At 42.5% G+C, this 25875-nt stretch overlaps 1 long non-coding RNA gene across 1 annotated transcript; it reads right to left on the bottom strand.

Moving 5' to 3' along the window:
- Positions 1-10389: 10389 nt before the first annotated feature.
- LOC147357027 (uncharacterized) lies at positions 10390-11950 on the bottom strand. Its single transcript, XR_015143730.1, has 2 exons — positions 11597-11950; positions 10390-11001 (listed from the first exon to the last, which is right to left on the bottom strand). It is a non-coding gene; the product is annotated as an uncharacterized LOC147357027 (long non-coding RNA).
- Positions 11951-25875: the final 13925 nt, after the last annotated feature.

The raw sequence follows: 25875 nt of genomic DNA, 5'->3' as shown, positions 1-25875 counted from the left end.
AGCCTCTTGATGAAAGTGAAAGAGGAGAGTGAAAAAGTTGGCTTAAAGCTCAACATTCAGAAAACGAAGATCATGGCATCTGGTCCCATCACTTCATGGGAAATAGATGTGGAAACAGTGTCAGACTTTATTTTGGGGGGCTCCAAAATCACTGCAGATGGTGATTGCAGCCATGAAATTAAAAAACGCTTACTCCTTGGAAGGAAAGTTATGACCAACCTAGATAGCATATTCAAAAGCAGAGACATTACTTTGCCAACAAAGGTCCGTCTAGTCAAGGCTATGGTTTTTCCAGTGCTCATGGATGGATGTGAGAGTTGGACTGTGAAGAAAGCTGAGCACCCAAGAATTGATGCTTTTGAACTGTGGTGTTGGAGAAGACTCTTGACAGTCCCTTGGACTGCAAGGACATCCAACCAGTCCATTCTAAAGGAGATCAGTCCTGGGATTTCTTTAGAAGGAATGATGCTAAAGCTGAAACTCCAGTACTTTGGCCACCTCATGTGAAGAGCTGAATCATTGGAAAAGAGTCTGATGCTGGGAGGGATTGGGGGCAGGAGGAGAAGGGGACAACAGAGGATGAGACGGCTGGATGGCATCACCAACTCAATGGACGTGAGTCTGAGTGAACTCCGGGAGTTGGTGATGGACAGGGAGGCCTGGCGTGCTGCAATTTATGGGGTCGCAAAGAGTCGGACACGACTGAGCAACTGAACTGAACTGAACTGAACACATATATATGGAATCTAGAAAGATGGTACTGATGAAATTATCTTCAGGGCAGCAATGGAGACACAGACATAGAGAACAGACTTATGGACATGGGGAGAAGGGAGGAGGGAGAGGCTGGGATGTATTGAGAGAGTAACATGGTAACTTACATTACCATGTGTAAAATACATAGCCAATGGGAATTTGCTGGATGGCTCAGGGAACTCAAAAAGGGGCTCTGTATCAACCTAGAGGGGTGGTTTAGGGAGGGAGATGGGAGGGAGTTTCAAGAGGGCAAAGACATATGTATACCTATGGCTGATTCATGGTGATGTTTGGCAGAAACCAGCAATTTCTGTAAAGCAAATATCCTTCATTAAAAAATAAATTAATTAAATAAACAAGCAAACTAAAAACATGCCAGGTGTTAGGGATTTCCCTGGAGATCCAGTGGTTAGGTCTCTCAGCTTCCACTGAAGCGGCACAGGTTCGATCTCTTGTTGGGTAACTAAAATCCCACATGCCACTTGGTATGGCCAAAAGGTTATACATAGATAGATAGATAGATAGATAGATAGATTGTGTTAAGGAATAAAAAGATTTATTAAATAAATTAATTAAATAAACATGCCAAGTTAGTTCTCTATAAATTCTGAATTTAAAAACTCGAAAAAAGTGATCAGAAAATGAAAAATCATAAGAATATAACACATAAAATATTAAGATACCACTTTTAAAATGCTCAGAAGTAACACTGAAGTTTAAAACAAAAATGTGCTCATGCAAAAATAAATGTGATAAATGGTACAGTAACAATATCACTGATATAAATTATTTTTCCTAAATAATCTCCAAAATAAACATAATTCCAATCAAAAAAAGAGATGTACAAAAGGGGAATCCACCTACTATACATTTAAAATATAAAATAACACTGGCTTCCCTGGTGGCTCAGATGGTAAAGAATCTGTCTGCAGTGCAGGAGACCAGGGTTCAATCCCTAGTTTGGGAAGATCCCCTGGAGCACGGCATGGCAACCCACTCCAGTATTTTTGCCTGGAGAATCCCCATAGACAGAAGACCCCAGCAGGCTACAGTCCATGCAGTCACAAAGAGTCAGACACGACTGAGTGACTAAACACACACACAGAAGAAAAAAATTTATTTTTTAAAAATTGACCTTAAATACTATGACAAATATGCAATGTAACTAAATCACCAATGTTAGTCTCAAAGATACACATTAAATGTGCACACACAAAAAGGGAATAGACCAAGAGCATAATTGATGAACAATTTGGATTGGCAGGTAATCTGCAGAAGAATAATCAAAATAGTCAGAAAACAAAAGAATAATCAATCACATTGATGATCAGGAATATTCAAATTTAGAGATTATATGATACCCTTGTCCACCTATAATATGGATTTAAAATAGTCTAAAATACTAATTTTTAAGGCTGAGTGCTGAAGAATTGATGTTTTTGAACTGTGGCATTGGAGACTTCAAAAATATCAAGTTAGTCAATCCTAAAGGAAATCAGTCCTGAATATTCATTGGAGGGACCGATGCTGAAGCTGAAGCTCCAATACTTTGGTCACATGATGTGAAGACCTGACTCCTTAGAAAAGACCCTGATGCTGGGAAAGATTGAAAGCAGGAAGAGAAGGGGACGACAGAGGACAAGATGGTTGGATGGTATCATCAACTCAATGGACATGAGCTTTAGTAAGCTACGGGAGATGGTGAAGGACAGGGAAGCCTGGCGTGCTGCAGTCCATGGGGTTGCAAAAAGTCAGACACAACTGAGCGACTGAACAACGACGACAATGATACTACTATACACCTATTAAATATTGATTTAAAATAGTCTAAAATATTATTCTTTTATAAAAATGTAGAGGAAACTCTAACACACTGCTGGCATATAAATAGAAATATTTTACAGTACTTTAGATTACATTTGGCTAATATCTGAGAAAGTTTAAGATGCCCTTGTACATGATCCCAAAACTCCACTTCCAGGTATATACCCTAGAATTGCTCTTATGTAAAGGCTTAAGTAGAAAAATGTTCACAAAAGAACGTCTTAGGTCGGGAAAATATGCATCAGTGTTGCAGTGAATACTGAATATGCATTAAATAGAACAGTGTGGAATGCTTCCATTGATCTCTTATTTCTCTCTGGTTCCCCAGGATAATTATGATCTTCTTTTTCTTTCACAATATTTGACACCTAAGCATGTGTTCACAGGTCATTATCAGACAAGATGAATATTGGCTTAAACTAATCACACATCTGTGGACATTCAACCTTCTTCTTCCTTTCCTTCTAAGTCACCATGATTTCAGTATCTCTCCAGTCCCATCAATGGAATTGCCCTTTGGGGAAGCTGGACATGGAAGTAATTAAAAATGATCTTTATCAGTTTCATGACATCATGTAGTTGTCTTTTAAATTGGGCACTCATTTGTACATAAACTAGAAAAGATATGTACAAGTTAGGGTCTTGCCTGCAACTGTTTCCCCACCCACAAATTTACACAACAGGCTGATATTCCCAAGGACTGCATCTGAGACTCTGACAAGGATTGGGCTAGGCATCAGACTGCTCAGTAGTAATATAATGCAATATTTTATGTATTTTAAAAACATCAGTAGTGAGAATGTTATGTACAGCACAGGGAACTCTACTTAATACTCTGTGGTGAGCTGAATAACAAGGAAATACAATAGGGAGGGGATGTATGTATAAGTATGCTGATTCATGTTGCTATACATTAGAAACTAACATAGCATTGAAAAGCAACCACGTGTATACCTGTGGCGGATTCATGTTGATGTATGGCAAAACCAATACAATATTGTAAAGTAATTAACCTCCAATTAAAATAAATAAATTTATATTTAAAAAAAAAGAAAAGCAACCACATTCCAATAAAACTTAACTTTTTAAAAAAAATCACAAAAAAAGAATGCTAGGATCAAAATTTTATCAACTAGATCACCTTCAAATATGAGGGGATAATTCATATATTTGTGTGTGTGAATATATAAATATATATACACATCTGTCTATCCCTGGTGGCTTAGACGATAAAGCTTCTGCCCGCATGCGGTAGACCTGGGTTCAATGCCTGGGTCAGGAAGATCTCCTGGAGAAGGAAATGGCAACCCACTCCAGTATTCTTGCCTGGAAAATCCCATGGACGGTGGAACCTGGTAGGCTACAGTCCATAGCTTCGCAAAGAGTCAGACACAACTGAGTGACTTCACTTTCTTTCTTTCACTTTACACATCTGTGTGTGTGTGTGTGTGTGTGTGTATATATATATATATATATATATATATATATATATATGTTTCTCATACACTTTCCTCTTCAGAAGAGTTACCCCATAAATATTTACATTTATATTTGAAGGAGTAATAAGAAGAAAAATTACACAACTACATGGATGTTAAGTTATATGAGAATTAATATGACCAAGTATATAGTAATTTGTTTTCTTGGAAAGTTAATCAAGGATAAAATGAGACAAAATAGAAACCATATGCTACAGAAGTGATTCCAGGAAAGAGATCCTTAAAGCTGGAATCTGGAACAGGTTGTCTAATTTGGTTAGGTTAGAGGATGGCAATGGTTTATTCTTCACAGCAGTGGGAGAGTGGAAGTCAATGTAATTCAGTGGCAAATAACAGCAACAACCACAAAACTTATCCTCTGTACTCTTCTGGAATCATGCTACAAGTTTTGGGCCAAAGAACCTCTTCTGTGGGCACGCTCAGAGCCTCTAATTTCTTGGAAATGCAGAAAACATATCTATCTGAATTTAAGTTCTCCAATTTAATCATAAGAGTAGCCATATTATAATGTAATTTCAAATGTTCTTTGACTTGAAATTTCTAGATTGGATTGGGAAAGAAGGCCCTGAGAATGAGTTGTAACTTTGATAGACTCCTATCAACCTTCTTACCTCCCATCTCTCTTCCACCCCTTCTCCCTCCTTTGGGGAGATTAGAGGACCCTTCCACTCCTTGTTTTGTCACTAAGTCATGTCCAACTCATTGGTGATCCCATGGACTATAGCCCCCTAGGTTTCTCTGCCCATTGGATTTCCAGGCAAGACGACTGGGGAGGGTTGCCATTTCCTTCTCCAGGGATCTTCCCAACCCAGGGACTGAAGCAGGTCAGCCTCCTTGGCAGGCTGATTCTTTACCACTGAACCACCTGGGAAGCCCTAGAGGCCTGTGTAATGGACATGAGTTTGGGTAAACTCTGGCAGTTGGTGATGGACAGGGAGGCCTAGCATGCTGCAGGCCTGATGTACTGAACTGATCTATCAGTTCAGTTCAGTTGTTTTGGCATGTCTAACTCCTTGCAATCCCATGGAGTGCACCACATCAGGCTTCCCTGTCCATCACCAACTCCTGGAGCTTGCTCAAACTCATGTCCATCGAGTCAGTGATGCCATCCTACCATCTCATCCTCTGTTGTCCCCTTCTCCTCCTGCCTTCAGTCCTTCCCAATATCAGGGCCTTTTCCAATTAGTCAGTGCTTTGCATCAGGTGGCCAAGGTATTAGAGCTTCAGCCTCAGAATCAGACCTTCCAAAGAATATTCAGGACTGATTTCCTTTAGGATGGACTGGTTGGATCTCCTTGAGCTCTCAAGATCTCCTTGAGAGTTCAAGGGACTCTCAAGAGTGTATATACATACATACATTTTCAGAGAATAATGTATTTTGCAAAAATATTAACATACACCATGACATCAATACAACCATCTGATTAAGTAGTTTCTTTATTATAAAGATTAGTAAACACAATTTTCGGAGAAAGCAATGGCACCCCATGCCAGGACTCTTGCCTGGAAAATCCCATGGATGGAGGAGCCTGGTAGGCTGCAGTCCATGAGGTCGCTAAGAGTCAGACACGACTGAGTGACTTCACTTTCATTTTTCACTTTCATGTATTGGAGAAGGAAATGGCAACCCACTCCATTGTTCTTGCCTGGAGAATCCCAGGGACAGAGGAGCCTGGTAGGAGGCCATCTATGGGGTCACACAGAGTTGGACACAACTGAAGTGACTTAGCAGCAGCAGCAGCAAATGCAATTTTAGCTCTAGGCATGGCCTTAAATTTAGAGTACATGAAAACTGATATGTCAATAACAAGTTATGTAAAAGTCAGAGTCTTGCTTAGTGAGCTCATAATCTCTCAGAAATGCAAGATGAGAAAAATCAACAATCATATTACAATAAAATAAATAGACATATAATAGACATAGGACCTTGTTCTGTTCCTAAGCCTATTATACTCGTAATAGGTAATGTAATCATCATGATACATTTATCATCCCCATTAGTAATAATAGAACATAAGGACTAAGCGAAACTCCACAATCTGACAACAGAATCCAGAATTCAATGGAAAGGGACACTCGGTTTATGTTGAAATTATTTTTGTGCCATGGAGGACAAGGTGGAGGGTACATGTGAGAATAAGAAGAGTGAAGCACAAGCCGATTCTTGAAGTGTCACCGAGAATTCCATGTGAAAATGTGAGAAAGACATTGCAAACCAAAAAGCAAATCATATGCAGGTCTTAGATAAAAATGATGTGTTTGAAATGTACTTGTTTGCTATGTGGTACAAGTGACTTCTGTTCACAATACGTACAAAAACATGGTGAAAGTGAGGATGAAAAGTTAGAGGGAGTTAAGTTATATGAATGGAAGGTGTGTATTTATAGGCAAAATTCACAGAACTTTGTGACTAATATGAGAAAGATGAGACTCTTAGAATTATTGTCATATATTTTTATTGTCAATTTATCTACCTATAAAAGTGATATAGAAACATTCTCCCATTTAACCTTAACATGATTTCTCCTTGACTTATAGTAATGCTGATATTTTTAAATCCAATATAGTATTTATATTACTAATAATGACACGTTGGGCAGGTTTTCAGCATATATTTAAAGAGTTCCTGATAAAAACCCAGACATCCAATATACTTGACAGCTTATAAGAAAAAAACAACTCAGAGCCTTCTTTTACCTTTCTCCCCAAGAATAGAAATGATTTCTCAAAGATGGGACTCAAAAGAGATAATGCATTTTCTTACCAAGCAATACAACAGTAGCAAGTTCTTCTTTTACAGATACCAGCTATTGCAAAAATCCCATACGAAATGTTCTGAAGATAGCAACATAATATGTCAGATGTAAGCAGACAGATCTGGAATAATCCGTCACCCCTCCTGAAAATGACCTGGTTTCATATTCTTACTCATGGCCACCCTACTTTCAATAAAATTTTTGCAAATGACTCTCTCACCCTCAAGTTGAGGTCTGTCACTTATTGGTATCGTTACCAGATTTGGGAAGGGTCGAAGAGCATCCTCCTTTGTGGGCCTCGGTTCTTGATAAGGAAACAAAGAAGAATCTGAGGTCTTACTTGTGGCAAAAACAAGTGTATTAAAGAAAGAACAGAAAGAACACCTCAAGGGAGAGATGGGCTGGTGCAAGAGAGGCACTGCTGCTGGAATGATGAGGTAAGAAGGGTTTTCAAGAAAGGGCTTTTGCATATTCATTTAGGTGGACATAGACTAGCAGTTTTGATTGACAGTTGCAAGTTGCATAACAGCATACAGTATTGCTCATATCTTTCCATAATTCAGTATGTTTTACTCAAATGCATGTATGTATAGAATATTTATGAACATTTAATAGGCTCCCATCTGCCAAAGGCCACTTGAGGACACAACTGTGCATCAAGGGCAAGTGTCTAGGAGTTGAAGAAGTCCTGTGGTTTCTTTGTATCCTTTGCGTTTCAAGGGCACATACATAGAGTTGGAGCAGTCTCTGTGGTTACTTTGTAGCATATATGTGAGCACTCCTGGGCCACACTGGAGCTTGTCTGGGGTGGGCTTTATAGAGATCAGCTTGAATCTTTTTTAGCTAGGCCACCCCTCATTGCCTATGCCTAACTTTCTACCTAACAGTATCAAATTTGGAAACAATCAGTGAAGGTAAAATTAACTTTATAGCAAAAAGCTTACTAGTGAGATAGACAGCTGCTATTTAATGGCAAAATGTTAGCAAGAAGATAAATCCCTGGCAGCTGAGACAGTAAAGAATCTGCTTGCAATGTAAGAGACCCTGGGTAAGGAAGATCCTCTGGAGAAAGGAAAGTCTACTCACTCCAGTATTTTCACCTGGAGAACCCCATGGACAGAGGAGCCTGGTGAACTACAACTCATGGGGTTGAAAAGTCAGACAAGACTGAGCAATTAACACTAACTAATACTCAAGTAATTCTTCCACTTAATAACATAAGAAAAGATTCTATAAAGCAAAACCATTTTGTATCTCAATTGCTGGTATTATCATCATTAACCGCCAGATATCAAGGCTCTTATAAACCATTGGTAAATAAGATTGTGAAGCATTAGTGTAAAAACAGGAAGAAACAAAAAGGCCAGTAAAACAGAATAAAACAGAAGCCAGACAAACGTATATTAATACTTTACAAAGTTATGTTATGTGTAAGAAATATTCCACTGCAGTGAAGTGAGAGGAAATTGTACTATTTTTAGGAAATTGAGTGAGTTTGTTTAAATAAGTAGACAGAAAAAATAATAATAATGTAACCACCTACCTCATACTAAGGGCTTCCCAGGTGGCTCAGTGGTAATGATCCACCTGCCAAGCAGGAGACAGGGGACACAGGTTCTATTTCTGGGTTGGGAAGATCCCTTGGAGGAGGAAATGGCAACCCATTCCAGTATTCTTGCCTGGAAAATTACATGGACAGAGGAGGTTGGAGGGCTATAGTCCATGGGGTCACAAAGAGTTGGATTTAGTGACTAAACAACAACAGCAACCTCACACTAAACACATAAATATATTCTAGATAGATTATAGATATAAGTGCAAATAAAAATAGAATTGTCTCTTAGAAGATAAAGCATAAGGAAACATTTTCAAAATCTTGGAGTAGGAATTATTTCTTAACCAGGATTTGAAAAGTAATAATTACACAGGAAAATACAAGGAACTGAAATGTATTATGAATAAGAACTTCTGCTTACCAAATGCATTTTGTGAGTAAATACACAGGCCAAAGTATGAAGAAGGTTATCTGAAATATATATTATTCTAAGAAAAGACTCATAGTCCCAATTATAAAGAAGTTTAGTGTACTAATAAGGGAAATAACCTAAATCAAATCCCTTATGATTATACAGTGGAAGTGAGAAATAGATTTAAGGGCCTAGATCTGATAGATAGAGTGCCTGATGAACTATGGAATGAGGTTCGTGACATTGTACAGGAGACAGGGATCAAGACCATCCTCATGGAAAGAAATGCAAAAAAGCAAAATGGCTGTCTAGGGAGGCCTTACAAAGAGCTGTGAAAAGAAGAGAAGCGAAAAGCAAAGGAGCAAAGGAGAGATATAAACATCTGAATGCAGAGTTCCAAAGAAGAGCAAGAAGAGATAAGAAAGCCTTCTTCAGCGATCAATGCAAAGAAATAGAGGAAACAACAGAATGGGAAAGACTAGAGATCTCTTCAAGAAAATCAGAGATACCAAAGGAACATTTCATGCAAAGATGGGCTCAATAAAGGATAGAAATGGTATGGACCTAACAGAAGCAGAAGATAATAAGAAGAGATGGCAAGAATACACAGAAGAACTGTACAAAAAAGATGTTCACGACCCAGATAATCACGATGGTGTGATCACTCACCTAGAGCCAGACATCCTGGAATGTGAAGTCAAGTGGGCCTTAGGAAGCATCACTACGAACAAAGCTAGTGGAGGTGACAGGATTCCAGTTGAGCTATTTCAAATCCTGAAAGATGATGCTGTGAAAGTGCTGCACTCAATGTGCCAGCAATTTTGGAAAATTCAGCAGTGGCCACAGGACTGGAAAAGGTCAGTTTTCATTCCAATCCCAAAGAAAGGCAATGCCAAAGAATGCTCAAACTACCGCACAATTGCACTCATCTCACATGGTAGTAAAGTAATGCTCAAAATTCTCCAAGCCAGGCTTCAGCAATATGTGAACCATGAACTTCCTGATATTCAAGCTGGTTTTAGAAAAGGCAGAGGAACCAGAGATCAAATTGCCAACATCTGCTGGATCATGGAAAAAGCAAGAGAGTTCCAGAGAAACATCTATTTCTGCATTATTGACTATGCCAAAGCCTTTGGCTGTGCGGATCACAATAAACTGTGGAAAAATTCTGAAAGAGATGGGAATACCAGACCACCTGACCTGCCTCTTGATAAATTTGTATGCAGGTCAGGAAGCAACAGTTAGAACTGGACATGGAACAACAGACTGGTTCCAAATAGGAAAAGGATTACATCAAGGCTGTATATTGCCACCCTGTTTATTTAACTTATATGCAGAGTACATCATCAGAAACGCTGGACTGGAAGAAACACAAGCTGGAATCAAGATTGCCGGGAGAAATATGAATAACCTCAGATATGCAGATGACACCACCCTTATGGCAGAAAGTGAAGAGGAACTCAAAAGCCTCTTGATGAAAGTTAAATTGGAGAGTGAAAATGTTGGCTTAAAGCTCAATATTCAGAAAACGAAGATTATGGCATCCGGTCCCATCACTTCATGGGAAATACATGGGGAAACAGTGCAAACAGTGTCAGACTTTATTTTTCTGGGCTCCAAAATCACTACAGATGGTGACTGCAGCAATGAAACTAAAAGACGCTTACTCCTTGGAAGGAAAGTTATGACCAACCTAGAGAGCATATTCAAAAGTAGAGATATTACTTTGCCAACAAAGGTTCATCTAGTCAAGGCTATGGTTTTTCCTGTGGTCATGTATGGATGTGAGAGTTGGACTGTGAAGAAGCCTCAGCGCTAAAGAATTGATGCTTTTGAACTGTGGTGTTGGAGAAGACTCTTGACAGTCCCTTGGACTGCAAGGACATCCAACCAGTCCATTCTGAAGGAGATTAGTCCTGGGATTTCTTTGGAAGGAATGATGCTAAAGCTGAAACTCCAGTACTTTGGCCACCTCATGCGAAGAGTCGACTCATTGGAAAAGTCTCTGATGCTGGGAGGGATTGGGGGCAAGAGGAGAAGGGGACGACAGAGGATGAGATGGCTGGATGGCATCACTGACTCGATGGACGTGAGTCTGAGTGAACTCCAGGAGTTGGTGATGGACAGGGAGACCTGGCGTGCTGCGATTCATGGGGTGGCAAAGAGTCGGACACGACTGAGCGACTGATCGGATCTGATCTGAAGGCAAATAACACAACAAAAGTTGGCAAAAATAAAGGGATGACCACAAAACTTACCTGCATAATATCATTAGTCATCAGGAAAAAATATGTATTCAAGAAAACTAGGATCCATTACATACTCAACAGGTTGAATAAAACAAAAAAGAAAAAAAAATTACCAAAAGGTGATGAATGCATTAAACACCTGAAATTCATCTCTGTTACTATTTGGAGTGTAAATCTGTAGTATACCTTTGGAAAACAAAGCAGCAAAATATCTTTATATTCATGAAACAAATTCAAATCATTCTACTCATTCAGCTGATAGTATATGTAAGGGTGAGCGGTTCCAATCTGCCTCTCAAAATCCTTTAACAGGTGTGGACCCATTTTGTTTAAAAATAGCCATATTCCTACTTGAAAACTGGGTGGCCGGCCGTGACTCCGTCTTTCTGATCACCAGACAGCGTTGGTGCCCCTCTCTGCCGGCCCTCCCTGTGCGTGTTTGTTGCCCTTCCCTGTCACTTCCGGCTTTCCCCAGCTCCCGGCCCACCCCACAGAGGTGACCGCTCAGCACCCCCTTACCCGGTTTAGGTCCTATCCGGTCTCACCTCATGTGGTGTCCTTCCCTGGCCTCCATGGCTGGTGGCATCTCTGGGCAGAGAAGTGCTCTCGGTCCCCAAGGGGGGAAGATGGGCAGAGCAAGTTGCACGTGAGGGCTGGGCAGAGCAAGTTGCACGTGAGGGCTGGGCAGAGCAAGTTGCACGTGAGGGCTGTGGAGGCGCTGGTACACAGCGGGAAGCCGGAGAGTGTTCTCCAGGACCAGTTGTGGCTCTGGGTGTTGGCGGTGATGGGCGCAAGCCTGGAGAGTGGGGCCCCATGGGGACCAGGAAGGGCAGTAGACGTCCTGGGTGCCAGGGACCGCTCCTGTGCTGGAGGCTTCTGGCGGTGAGATTCCGTGGCGTGACGCGGTAGCTGCTTTGCTTCCGGGTCGTTTTGAATGGCTTCCGGGCCCCTCACTGTCGCTCGCGGCCACCCCACCTCCACCGTCGGGTCTGTACCTCTGCCGCGTCTTTGCCACGCGGGCCTACGTGTGGCCGCACTCCGTTGGTGCCTCGTCCGTCCTGTCCTCTCATCCCTGCGGCTACGCCTTGGTGCGTCTCACTTTCCCGGCCCGCCTTGCACCCGCTCCATTGCCCTTTGCCGCCTTCTGTCCGCCGACGTTGTTGCGTGCTGGACCAGGAGGAGCGCCTGTGCCCCCTGCGGTGCGCTTGTCCCAGTGTGCGCGGGTCACGGGCTGGCTACCATGCGTATACCGCCACCCCCAGGGGGGTGAAAGTGAGGGTGCCACGGCCGTCTCCGATGTGCCCGGCTGGTGTCCTTAGCCCCACTTCCAGCCCACCGGGCCCTCGAGGACAGTCTCCCCAACAGAGCTTTGGGGCAGGACACCACATCCCTCCTGGATGGAGTGTGGGGGATTCTTTGGCCTCGCCGTGGGAGGAGACAGTCGGCCGGCCTGGGGTGATCGCCCTCCGCCTTCCTCACCTCGTGGAGTTTCGGTGCCACTGCCCTTCACCCCACGCCCAGCACGCCAGGCGCCCTGTGCTCACTTGGGATTCCCAGGTGGCGCAGTAGAAAAAAATCAGCCTGCTAATGCAGGCAGTTGCAAAAGATGCAAATTCGATCCCTGAGTGGGGGAGATCCCCTGGAGGAGGAAATGGCAACATCCTCCTGTATTCTTGCCTGAAAAATCCGTTGGACAGAGGAGTCTGGCGGGCTGCAGTCCCTGGGGTCATAAAGTCAGAGCTGCAGACACGACTGAGCACATGCACATATACACATGAGAAAAAGGAAGAGAATCCCAGTTACAACTCAACTGTTGTGTAAAGAATTTTGTAATTGGCTTTCCAGAAATGCCACCTTTAGTAGCTGACTTAGTAGAAGGAGGACCCGGATTACACAGGAGGGTTGAGAAAGTGGCTCCTGTATCCAGTAGGAATTTAACAGGATGGCCTCTTCTAGTTAGAGTCACCTGAGGCTCCTGTGTGGTAATGAGGACAGAAGCCAAAGTGGGAAGCCCTGGGCCCCGTGAATCTTGGTCTTGTGTCTGAGTTTCTGACCCCTGAAACCTACGTCCCTGGGGATATTACTCTCCCAGTGATCTCCCTTGCAAGTGGGGCAAGGCCTTGGTGGTGGCCTCTGCTTGCCTTGGGGGCATTGTCCCTTAAAGTGTCCATTCTTGCCACAACAAAAACAGACGCCAGGTTTTTGCTTTTGTCCTCCCACATTTGTAGCCCTAAAGTTAACTCCCTGTAGGGCCATAATGAGAGCTTTGGCCTTTCTCTTATCTCTATTCTCTTTTTCTTTAAGTTCTTCCTGATTTCTGTTTAGGAGTACTGATGTGGCAGCTCTTAACAGTGTAGGGTAAGGGAGTTGGAAGAGGCAAGGTTCAGAAAAAGAAGGAGACCGGCACTTTAGGGAACATTCACCTTTAATGAGGCAAGAAGGAGCAGCAGTCAGATTGTGAGCTGCTGCACTACCCCAAGAAAAGAGTAAGTATATATGGGCATATATGTGGGCATTTACTGTTAAGGGGGCCTGTTCTTCTCCAAGATTATTTGGAGTGAGTGAGGTCGCTCAGTCGTGTTCAACTCTTGCACCCCATGGACTGTAGCCCTATCAGGCTCCTCTGTCCATGGGATTTTCCAGGCAAGAATACTGGAATGGGTTGCCATTTCCTTCTCCAGGAGATCTTCCCAACCCAGGGATTGAACCCAGGTCTCCTGCATTGTAGGCAGACGCTTTACCATCTGAGCCACAGGGAAGCCAGGGAAGTGTTCAGAGTAGTTATTTCATAAACGGCTGGGGCAAGGAATTCTGGAGACCAGCTGGGACCAGCTAGGAGCTGGGCATGATCAACCTTATTGTCCATTTTTTTTCTTCAGGTCAGAGTTCTTTGTTTTGCATAGAATGGTGAGGAGGACCTGGAGGTGAGTTTTAACTCCAGACTATTTTCCTTAAACGAGGCCCTCTAAATCTATATGGGGGCCAAAGGCCAGTTTTTAGAGTTTCCTCTGAATATCTGGAGTCGACTGAGTAATAAATTTGTCTTTAAGAATAAGTTTGGGGCATCTGGGTCCAAATTAGTGTGCTTTTTCAGTGCCTCCCTGAGCCTTTCCAGAAAAGCTGTGTGAATTTCCTCCTTTTCCTGAGTCACTCCAGATACTTTGGAGTAGTCTAAGGGCTTAGCTCGTGATTTTTTTAAGTCTTCCCTAATGCTAGTGATAAAGTGAACTCTCTTCCAGTCATCACTGTCTTTGTCATGTGCCCAATTAGGATCGGCTATGGGCACTGTCTGGAGCACAGTAGGTAACCAGGCTGATTCACTGTCGGGTCTCCACTGCATGCCAATAGCTTACTATTCATCTCCCCATCCCTGGGCATTTTTAACTACTATTTCTTTCATTGTCAGTAAGGGTGCTAGTCAGGATTAGCATAATATCTTTCCGTGCCATTTCAAAGATTGGTTTAGACCCTGGAAAACACTTATATAATTGTCAGGATCTTCAGTAAAGCTTCCTAGGTCTAATTTACTTTGCCTTAAATCTCGGAGGGGGGAAGGAACATGGACTCCTGTGGCTCCCAAGTCCCCATTAGGAGCTTCTTGTAATGGAAGGAGGGGAGGATATAGCCTAGAGATCACCAGTGTTGGGTTAGGAGCCACTGGGGTAGGAGCTGCTGCTGGTGCCCAAGGCATTACCAGAGATTGTGGAGGCTCCTGCAGGCTAGGTTTTGGCAGCTCTGGTTAAGGGCGACAGTTTGGACCTGAGGACGTGGAGGAAGTTATAGGCAGCATGGAAGTAGCAAGCCCACAACTCCTGGATAAGAGGGTTTGCTCTCAAGACAAAGCCTGTATACATGGCACTGCTGACCATTTTCCTTCTGGTCAACAAAAGAGGTCTAGTTGGAGGATGGTATTATAATCAAATGAGCCCTCAGGGGGCCATTTTTCACCATCAGATAGATCCTATTGAGGCTATGCCTTAGTGCAGAAAAAGATCATACACTTCTTTAACAAAGTCTAAGGGTCAAACTTCTTCTAGTTCTTCAGTATACTTTTCAAAGGCATCCGCTTTGACCTGGGTGTAGGTCTTGAAGAGGTGGCTCCCATCTGAAAGACAAAAGACCAGCGTCCAGTGCTCTTCGTCTTTTCTCTGGTTCTTCTGATAGAGGGTGTCCCCACCTTGCACAGTGGGAGAAAAGAAACACCAATAAAGTATGCTTCCCTCAACTCTGGAGTGCACCTGGTCTTGAGCATCATTATCCGATTACCCTGGACTGTTGTCCTCTTCCTGTCTCTATCTTCCTTTCCACCTAGAGATATAGAGTGAGAGCCTAAGTTGGTGGACTTGCTGTGCTCTTGAACATTGGGTGTACCTGAACTGGAGTTCCCCTAAAGCAAGCTATGTAGTGAACAAGGTTAGTAGTATTTACACACACTCCGAAATGATCCTACCTTAAATGAAAACTCTCATAACCTCTAAATGTTAGGAAAGAGAAATGGTAGATGTCCTGCAGTTCTCACTAAGGCAGCAGCCTAGCAGAGATTTTGCTCAGCACCCCAGGTCAATCTGCTGGCTAATACCGAGACCCAAGGCCACTGTATACTAATGCTGTCTGCCTTTGAAACTCAGGCAGGCTTGTGAAATAGAGTGGCTCAAGAGATCATGCAGCTGGATTAGGTAATGAGAAGTGAATGACAGATTTGAGAGTGAGTGTCTGTGCTTACCTTGAGTAGGCATTCAGGATTTCCAGACAAGCCCCCAAAAGATGAGACAGGATTCCGAGTTGTTGTCCACGCAGCCAAAGAATGGAATCCATGAACATGCAAACACTCATGGTAGTAACTGAATAAGATTTATTAAAGAGAAGGAAATTGCAAAGCTCTCAGCATAGACACTCAGCATAGAGAGGGGGTAAAGAATCCCCAAGGTGGTTTTTATATCCTTCCTTTAAATCACATTCGGAGAAGGCAATGGCACCCCACTCCAGTACTCTTGCCTGGAAAATCCCATGGACAGAGGAGCCTGGTGGGCTGCAGTCCAAGGGGTCGCAACTGAGCGACTTCACTTTCACTTTTCACTTTCATGCATTGGAGAAGGAAATGGCAACCCACTCCAGTGTTCTTGCCTGGAGAATCCCAGGGACGGGGCAGCCTGGTGGGCTGCCGTCTATGGGGTCACACAGAGTCGGACTCGACTGAAGCGACTTAGCAGGAGCAAATCACATTATTTCTAAACATTCACTTCAAATGGTCAAGATACTTAACATCATCTTTATGACTTCTTTTGATCCTTGGATTAAGTCACTGCCCTTTTTCATGCCCTCTGTCCATTTTACTATGGGCCAGAGGTATGGGCTTAAGATTAATGATCACCATTGTTTCTCCCTCAAGCATATGGAACAGAATTTAATTGATGCTCTTCTTTGGATCTGAGTGCTGAAAATTGATCAGACTAAAGACACATTCCAAGAATTCAGGACAAGGGAGCAGGACGTTTACTGAAAACAAGACTGAGGTTTCAGAGTTTTACACTGACTGCCTAGTAATTTCTATTGCAAAACCAGTCATGGTAGAAAGCAAAAAGGAACTAAAGGTGAAAGACGAGAGTAAAAAAAAAAAATGCTAGCTTAAACCTCAGCATTGAAGAAATTAAGATAATGGTATCTGATATTATCATTAAGATAATGAACAACCTAGACAGCATGTTAAAAAGCAGAGACATTACTTTGCCAACAAAGGTCCGTCTAGTCAAGGCTATGGTTTTTCTAGTAGTCATGTATGGACATTAGATTTTAACTCTAAGGAAAGCTGAGCACTGAAGAATTGATGTTTTTGAACTGTGGTGTTGGAGAAGACTCTTAAGAGTCCCTTGGACTGCAAGGAGATCCAACCAGTCCATCTAAAAGAAATCAGTCCGAATATTCATTGGAAGGACTGATGTTGAAGCTGAATCTCCAGTACTTTGGCCACTTGATGCGAAGAGCTGACTCATTTGAAAAGACCCTGATGTTGGGAAAGACTGAGGGCAAGAGGAGAAGGGGTCGACTGAAGATGAGATGGTTGGATGGCATCACTGACTCAATGGGCATGAGTTTGAGTAAACTCTGGGAGTTGGTGATGGACAGGGAGGCCGGGTGTGCTGCAGTCCATGGGATAGCAAAGAGTCAGATACGACTGAGTGACTAAACTGAACTGAACTGAATGGCATCCGGTCCCACCACTCCATAAGAAATAGATGGGGAAACAATGGAAACAATGAGATTTTATTTTCAGTTCAGTTCAGTCATTCACTCATGTCTGACTCTTTGCAACCCCATGAATCGCAGCATGCCAGGCCTCCCTGTCCATCACCAGTTCCCAGAGTTCACTCACACTCATGTCCATTAAGTCAGTGATGCCATCCAGTCATCTCATCCTCTGTTGTCCCCTTTTCCTCTTGCTTCCAGTCCCTCCCAGCATCAGAGTCTTTTCCAATGAGTCAACTCTTTGCATGAGGTAGCGAAAGTACTGGAGTTTCAGCTTTAGCATCATTCCTTCCAAAGAACAGCCAGGGCTGATGTCCTTTAGAATGGACTGGTTGGATCTCCTTGCAGTCCAAGGGACTCTCAAGAATCTTCTCCAACACCACAGTTCAAAAGTATCAATATTTTGACACTCAGCTTCCTTCACAGTCCAACTCTCACATCCATACATGACCACTGGAAAAACCATAGCCTTGACTAGACGGACCCTTGTTGGCAAATAATTGTCTCTGCTGTTTGGAGGGCTCCAAAGTGACTGCAGACAGTGACTGCAGCCATGAAATTAAGACACTTGCTCCTTGAAAGAAAAGCTATGACAGTGTATTGAAAAGCAGAGACATCACTTTACCAACCAAGCTCCTTGAAAGAAAACCTAGACAGTGTATTGAAAAGCAGAGACATCTCTTTACCAACCAAGCTCCATATAGTGAAGGCTATGGTTTTCCAGTAGTCATGTGTGGATGTGAGAGTTCAACTGTAAAGAAGGCTGAGCACCAAAGAGTTGATGCTTTTGAACTGTGGTGTTGGAGAAGACTCTTGAGAGTCCATTTGACTGCAAGGGGATCAAGCCAGTCGCTCTTAAAGGAAATCAATGTCAAATACTCATTGGAATGACTGAAGTTGAAATGCCAATATTTTACCCACCTGTTTTGAAGATCAGACTCATTGGAAAAGTCCCTGATGCTGATATAGATTGAAGACAAAAGGAGAAGAGGGCAGCAAAGGATGAGGTAGTCAGAGGTAGTTAGTTAGCATCACTGACTCAATGGACATGAATTTGAGCAAAGTCCAGAAACAGTGAAGGACAGGGAAGTTGGGCATATTGCAGTCCATGGGGTTGCGAAGAACTGGACATGACTTAGTGACTGAACAACAACAAGAAACTGTATTTTAGTAAATTTTCTTCAATTTTACCCTGGCTAATACGCTTGCAAATAGGAATAAGCACATATCTGTATTTGTTCAGGGGTCTGGGTGTCTCAGAGGGATCCCAAGCTGATAGCAATCTGGCATGACTTCTAGCCCCTCACACTGTTACCATTACAAGATTAGTCATTATAATATATACTCTAATATCATTGGGCAAAATATCCAAAAGATTTGATTTGTTGTAATTATCATATTTGTCCTTCATTAAAATGTAGAATTGTAAAGTATGTATTAATAAAAAGGTATTATCAAGAAGGCTGAGGGATTATTTTTACTGTTTCGTTTATTCAAAGGTTCTTCATGAATAAACCACAATGTAAAATGATTAGCAGTACATGTCTACCAGATCAACAGATTTTCTTTTGTTTATTTTTGCCTTTCTATCAAGAGTTAATAAGCAAGAACTAGGGCTTTACAAAAAGGGTCTTAACAGTCCCCACAGTTTGTATAAACTTCAGACACTTAAAAACTAATTCATCTTGGAGTACAGTTGCTTTACAATGTCATGCTAGTCTCTGCTGCACACCACAGTGAATCAGTTACATATATACACTTATTTTAGACTCTTTATATATATATATATATATATATATATATATATATATACACACATATACATATCCATTGTAGAGTATTGACAGAGGAGCCTGATGGATTACACTCAATGGGGACACAAAGATTTGGGCACGACTGATTGACTAAGCACAGCACATAGAGTATTGAAGAGAGTCCCCTGTGTTGTAGAGTAGAGCCTTATTAGTTGTCTACTTTGTATACAACAGTGTGTAAATATAAATCCCAACCTCCCAATTTATTCCAGACACTTTTTCTTGATCTCCTTATTCTTTGACCATCTACTTTAGAAGGTGTGTGAGTTCCTTCTCTACCATGATGATCTGTGAACATTTTACAACCCAGGAATGTCTTTCTCGAGAACCTGTGAGCCCGCCTTCCTAAAAGTGATCATCTGAAAAATGGGTCCCTTTGTCCCAGTCTGTGTGGAAAGGCGGAAGCTTCATTTCCACAAGTGCCAATGACTAAGCACAGATGGGAAGCTTGAGGCTGAGGGCCTGTGTTATGTTCTCATTAGCTCACTCAGTGTTTACAAATCCCCCTATCCCCAGTCACTTGTTTCAGGGGACTTGAGTTCAGTCTTTCTCCTTGCAATAGTCTTGACCTTTATCACAATGTCTTGAATAAAGTTTTCCTTGCCTATTTAACTCTTTCCAGTGCAATGTTTTTGGGAGCATCTGTGGCTCCTTTCTATTAACTAAATAGCTAAAGATAACTTTTACTCTCAAAATCCATAATGATAGGTGCTTCAGTCAGTTAGGGGTGCAGTAACAGAATACCTTGGATGAGGGTGCTTATACAATAATTATTTGTTTCTCATAGTCTAAAGGTTGAGAGTCAAGGTCAGGATTCAGCAAGGTCAGGTTCTGGTGAATGTGTCTTCCTTAGATTTTGCCACCTTCTCATTTATCTTCATGTGGCAGAAAGAGAGAAAGGATGAGCTCTATTCCTCTTTGTAGAAAGATGGTAATGTCATGGGGACTCCACCCTCATGATGTAATTACCTCCCAAAGGCCCCACCTCCTGGGACCATCTCACTGGAGGTCAGGGTTTCGACATATAAATTTATGTGCGGACACAGAGGTTTAGTCCATAACAAGAATAGCTCACACTACTTAGAGTCAGCAGAATTTAGTTAGGATGTTTGAGGCACTATGCACTTTACAGAGTGATATTCTCTAAGTTGGTCCCATTTCCTTGTTTTACATAATTTATCCTGTATAATTATTATAAATATTCACCAACTTTTATAAATAGTTCTTAAATCAACTATAGGAGAACTTTCAAAAAGTCCAATATGTTGCTTGGTCAAAGAAATACAAATAAACTTGGCAAATTGGAGCTGTATTAAAACTTAGTGAATTCTCCACCATTTAAATCATTAATAGGACATAACAAATTTAATCACAAATTCTTTTAAAGTTCTTTAACTAACATGAATTGAATGTGCCCCTCTTGTCTCAGAAAACAACTGCAAGTTCATTATCTGATGAATAGACACATTGTGAATGAAATTTGTTAAAATGACTTAATCATTGATATACCATCATTATCACTTCCAAAATGTTTTCAAGTTTTTGAGACATAAATTATCACATGTGCTTTACAAAATACTCCGTTCCATTTATGACTGTATCAGGATAAGTATATTTCCTGTATCAGGAAATTTTCTATCATTACTCTAAAAAATTAATTAGTCCATTTTGACAAACATCTTTAGAAATATTTAGAATTGTTTAATAGAAAAATTGTCTTTAAACATCTGCTGTTATTTTCCTATTTATTAAAATATTTTTAAAGGAGTATTTGGGCCTTAATAAAAATATTAGTCATAACATCCTTCCCCTTTTCCTTCTAACAATCAAAATAACAAAAATATTTAAATTACTGACGTTTTTGAAAGTAAATGTCTTCATGATATAAGTAAAAGTAACCATAATAAAAAGACAGTGATGGGACTTCCTTAGTGGCCCAGGGGTTAAGAATCTTCCTGCCAGTGCAGGGGACATGGATCTGATCCCTGGTCTAGGAAGATCCCACATGCCGCTGAGCAACTAGCCTGTGCACCACAGCTACTGACCCAGGGCTCTAGAGCCTGCGAGTTACAGCTACTGAAGCCTGTGCACCTAGAGCCTGTGCTCCACAACAAGAGAGAAGTCCCTACTCAGGACAGCTAGAGAGAAGACAAGCATGACAAGGAAGACCTAGCACAGACAAAATCAAATAAAAATTAAAAAAAAATTAAAGGTAGTGATAAATTGAAAACACGCTTGCAACACACAACAAAAACGTTCATTTTTGTGAGAAGAATTTACGGGGCTCCAAATAAAGAGTACAAGTGGATACATTAGGTATGAAACTTAATTTTGTTTATAAGATTAAATCTTTGTGGTTTTTTTTTGGAAAGTCTTTTTATTTTATTTTTTTTTAACTTTACAATATTGTATTGGTTTTGCCATATATCAAAATGAATCCGGCACAGGTATACATTTGTTCCCCATCCTGAACCCTCCTCCTTCCTCCCTCCCCATACCATCCCTCTGGGTCGTCCCTGTGCACCAGCCCCAAGCATCCAGTATCGTGCATCGAACCTGGACTGGTGACTCGTTTCATATATGATATTATACATGTTTCAATGCCATTCTCCCAAATCATCCCACCCTCTCCCTCTCCCACAGAGTCCAAAAGACAGCAAAAGAGACACTGATGTATAAGATTAAATCTTAGGCTTTGTTTCTTCTAGGGAAGTCTGGGGACTCGGAAAGAGTAGAAATGGGTGGAGGAGACTGTACTAGGGGTGGGGTGGATGCACAGTCAATATCGTAAGACCTTTAGCGAGACCCTTAGACTAGGGTTAGAGGTCATGCTCCACCAACAGGAAACCTGTCAGCAGTCCTCTCCAGAGTCTGATGAGTCTGGGACAGAGGCCTTCTCCATGCACTATCCAGGCCCTCAGGCCTCAGGGCAGGTGGGTGAGATAAAGGCCCAGGACAGTTTGGGGACTGTGTCCCACAGAGTCCCAGAGCCCTTGCCACGGGGGCCCACAGGCCAGATCCAGGCCACAAAGCTGCTGAAGTGAAAGTGAAAGTCGTTCAGTCGTGTCTGACTCTTTGCAACCCCATGGACTATACAGTCCATGGCATTCTCCAGGCAAGAATGATGGATTGGGTAGCCTTTGCCTTCTCCAGGGGGTCTTCCCAATACAAAGCAGTGAACCTCTCCCCATTCCCTGCCTCCATGACCTATACGCTGCAGAGAATGATCTGGGCATGGTCCCCAGAGCCCTGGGCAGCTGGAGGATATGACCCTGGCTACTAAGGAAAGAGTTTCCCAGCTCCTGTCTCTCCATTCACATTTCCACACTTGTTCCAGCACTGATCGGTTGTCCACCCCCAAGAGGTGGCAGGAGGTTAGGTTGGTGTGCAAGGATCTTACACATCATTTCAGGCTTGCCTCTGCGGTTGGGACTTCTTTCAAAGAGAGTAATTGTTGTGAACTAAAGATTAACCCAGTTGGAAATTGCTACAAGTGTGTCTCTGCAGCTTAAATGAACAGCCTGAGGCCTGGCTGGGTCCTGGGCGCCAGGCACTGAGAGAGATGGAAGTTGGATGGGGTCTGGGACTTGGCTCTGAGGTGCTGCCCACTGAGACCCGCCCCCTCAGCCAGGGCCGGGCACTGGACATAGGGCCCCGACTGGGTGCCGGATACCCTGCCCACCCAGGACCCCCTCCTCCTGGCCTGGGCCTGGACCCCAGAAATAGAGGGTGGTGCCTGGGACCTGATGCCTTCTTGTCAGAACTGAGAGTAGCATTTGATTTGGGGGGAGGTTTACAGCAACATTAGGGTTTCCCTCATAGCTCCATAAGTAAAGAACCTGTCTGCAGTGCAGGGGACCAGGGTTTGATTCTTGGGTTGGGAAGGTCCCCTGGAGAAGGAAATGGCAAGCCACTCCAGTATTCTTACCTGGAGAATCCCATAGACAAAGGAGCCCGGCAGGCTACAGTCCATGGGGCCGCAAGAGTCAGACTTGACTCAGTGACTAAACCACCACCACCACCACAAGAACATCATGCCCTGACCATGACCTGACCTCAGGAACAAAGACTCTGACCCCAGAAGTAACCAGGCCATTCCCTCAGCTTTCCTAGAAAAGCACTTTGCTGACATTTTTTCTGGGTGCTCACCTTTTTTTGTTTGTCTGTCTTTTCTCCCTGTGTGGCCCTGCAGGAAGGCTTTCTCTCCTCACTGTGTGTTAGGAGCACAAACTTGTGATCAGTACCAAGATGATATTCTAATCAAGAATAGAATCTCTTTTTATTCTCAATGTGTTAGATTTGTCCCTCCTCACCCCGAAATGTTCACTATCAGCTATACTTGGGGACAGAACATTTTCATTCATACAAATTATTTTCTAATCAGAGAGAAATGTGTGAGTCTGAGATTCAATTTTTGAAATAAAATGTTTACTCTGAAAAGCCAAACATGTGCATAGAATCACAGTAGCAGTTGGACAGTGGCAGTTGGACTCATCCTGTGCAGAGTCCAGTTAATTCTGAAGGTTCTGTGATGTGTGGTTGCCATGGTAATGTGGTGATACACATTCTGCATTCAGTGTGTTTGCGAGCTGAGAGCTTCATGTATGGTGGCAACGAGAAATGGGTAACCTGAATTGTTTGGGAGGTAGGTTCCCACTGTTCCTCTGAAGGCTGTTCCTTCAAATGGGCTGTTTAACTTTTACTGATGAATTTTCCTCATTTTTTATTATTATTTTTCTTTTCCATCACTCTAATTTATCTACAGAGTTATAAATGTGGTTTATAGTCTTGTTTTATTCCTTAAATTATATTTTGATTTTCCTGTCAGCTGGCTGCCTTAAGTATCTTCCTAAATTTCCAATTTCCCAATGCCAGTTTTGTATACACTCTTACCAGAGAACAGATGGAAAGAACTAACAGAGGAGAACCATGATGTCTCCCCAACATCTGACATTATAGTAAAGGGAATTACATCTCAACTGTTCTCAAATGCTGCTGCCCAAATCTACAAACACTAGCAGTGTAAATCCTGAGACTTACAGGATTTACACTTACAGGATAAAAAGGAAAGAAACTGGGATTTACTGGTGGGATTCCCATGGGTGGATGTGGGCTGGATCATTGTTTGGCTGTTGCCAAGGAGTTTAGTGAGATGGCATAGTGCTGTTGGGTTGGTAGGATGAACATTTGGTCACTGAGGGAAGGAGAGCTTGTCTGTTGATCCTGAAAGAGAATCTAGGGTTACAGTCTCCAGGCTGTGAGGATGGAGATGATTTTCAAAAAGAATATGGGGCTCTGTTGTCTCCTACTACAGGGTCTAGAGCATAATGAGAAGTTGATAGAGTCAGAATTTTAGTGGGGGAAGGTTGAACTCCTGCCCATTCTTAACTAGCACTTGGTCCAGGCTGCTCAAATAAGTGTGCAGATCAGCTGTGAGACTTTGAGCATCTCAGACTTAGTTAAGCCACCAAAGGCCAGCACAGATGGCCACCTCCCGAGTTAACTCACATTAAGTGCTCATCCAGACTTGGTCAAGTTAAAAGGAAGCTAATTCTTTGTAGAGCCATCATTTGCCCTTTGGTTTAGAAGGTTCTGAGCTCTGAGGCAACTTGTTGGCCAAACAGATGACTGGTCACTTAGCAAGGTGAACTGGACATTGGGAAGGCTGCTCGTGAGATGGTTGAGTGTGTGAAGAAGCTCTAGAGGATGGACAGAGTTGGAATCCTGTGGTCTTTCTGAGGGGCTTTTCTCAGAGGAAGCTTGTATTTTGGATCAGGAACTGAAATATAGAGATGAGTGGTAGGAGGAGGATTGGAGCTCTTTTTAAGGCTGAGGCACCTTCTCAGGGCATCAGCTCTCATCCACAGAAAACTAGGGGCAGGATAATTTGAGTTGGAGGTAGGGTTGAGGTCCTGGTTAAGGGGTTTTAGCACAGGTCTCAGAGGTGCAGGCATCTGTGTCCTCAGGGAACCATCTACAATCCTGTCCCAGATCCACTATTTATTATTGCGTGACCATTGGAAAATCACTTCATCTCTTTCAATTTCAACACCATCTAATGTAACATATGGATTACAGCCCACACTTTGTCCACCCTTCCTCTTGAACAGGGCTGGGTGTCCGAAGAGGTGATAATAGATACTCTCCATGAGCTATAAAAACTTGTTTCAGTGAAAAAGCTGAAGAATAAGCTTCCATCCCCCCTTATTGGAGCCATCAAAATGTCCTCTCTGCTTTCAACCACTACTGAAGGTCCATCTTATTCTTGCCGTCATTCAAGGTTGAACACTTACAGAGAAATTACAAAGCACCAGTCCTTTACTTTTCTATTTATTTATTTGTCTATCTATCATTCATTTATTTGGCTGCATCAGGTCTTAGTTGTGGCACGTGGAATCTTCATCACACTGTGCAGCTCTTTCGTTGCAGGGCACTGACTCTCTACTTGTGGTGCTTGACCTCAGTAGTTGCAACATGTGGGCTTAATTGCTCAGAGGCATACAGGACCAGAGTTTGCCGACCAGAAATCAAACCCCATCCCCTGTGTTGAGAGGCAGATTCTTATCCACTGGACTGCCCGGGAAGTCCCTCCTTTATTTTTCTAATATTTTACCTGTATTTAATCACTCTTGGCCTCATAATACTAAAAATAGGCCATGTTAACATTTCTCCAAATCAGGACAGGGAACTGAAGCAAAGAGGGATCCGTATGTCTTTCCCAAGTACCTGCTTCTCCTAAATGTGATTTGAATCCAGTCCATCAGCCA

This window comes from Bos grunniens, chromosome 16 (assembly GCF_055505025.1).
Source record: "Bos grunniens cultivar Pamir isolate PY7600 chromosome 16, Bosgru_T2T1.0, whole genome shotgun sequence".
Classification (NCBI taxonomy): domain Eukaryota; kingdom Metazoa; phylum Chordata; class Mammalia; order Artiodactyla; family Bovidae; genus Bos; species Bos grunniens.
The sequence above is the reverse complement of the archived record's forward strand: the minus strand, read 5'-3'. Positions and strand labels throughout refer to the sequence as shown.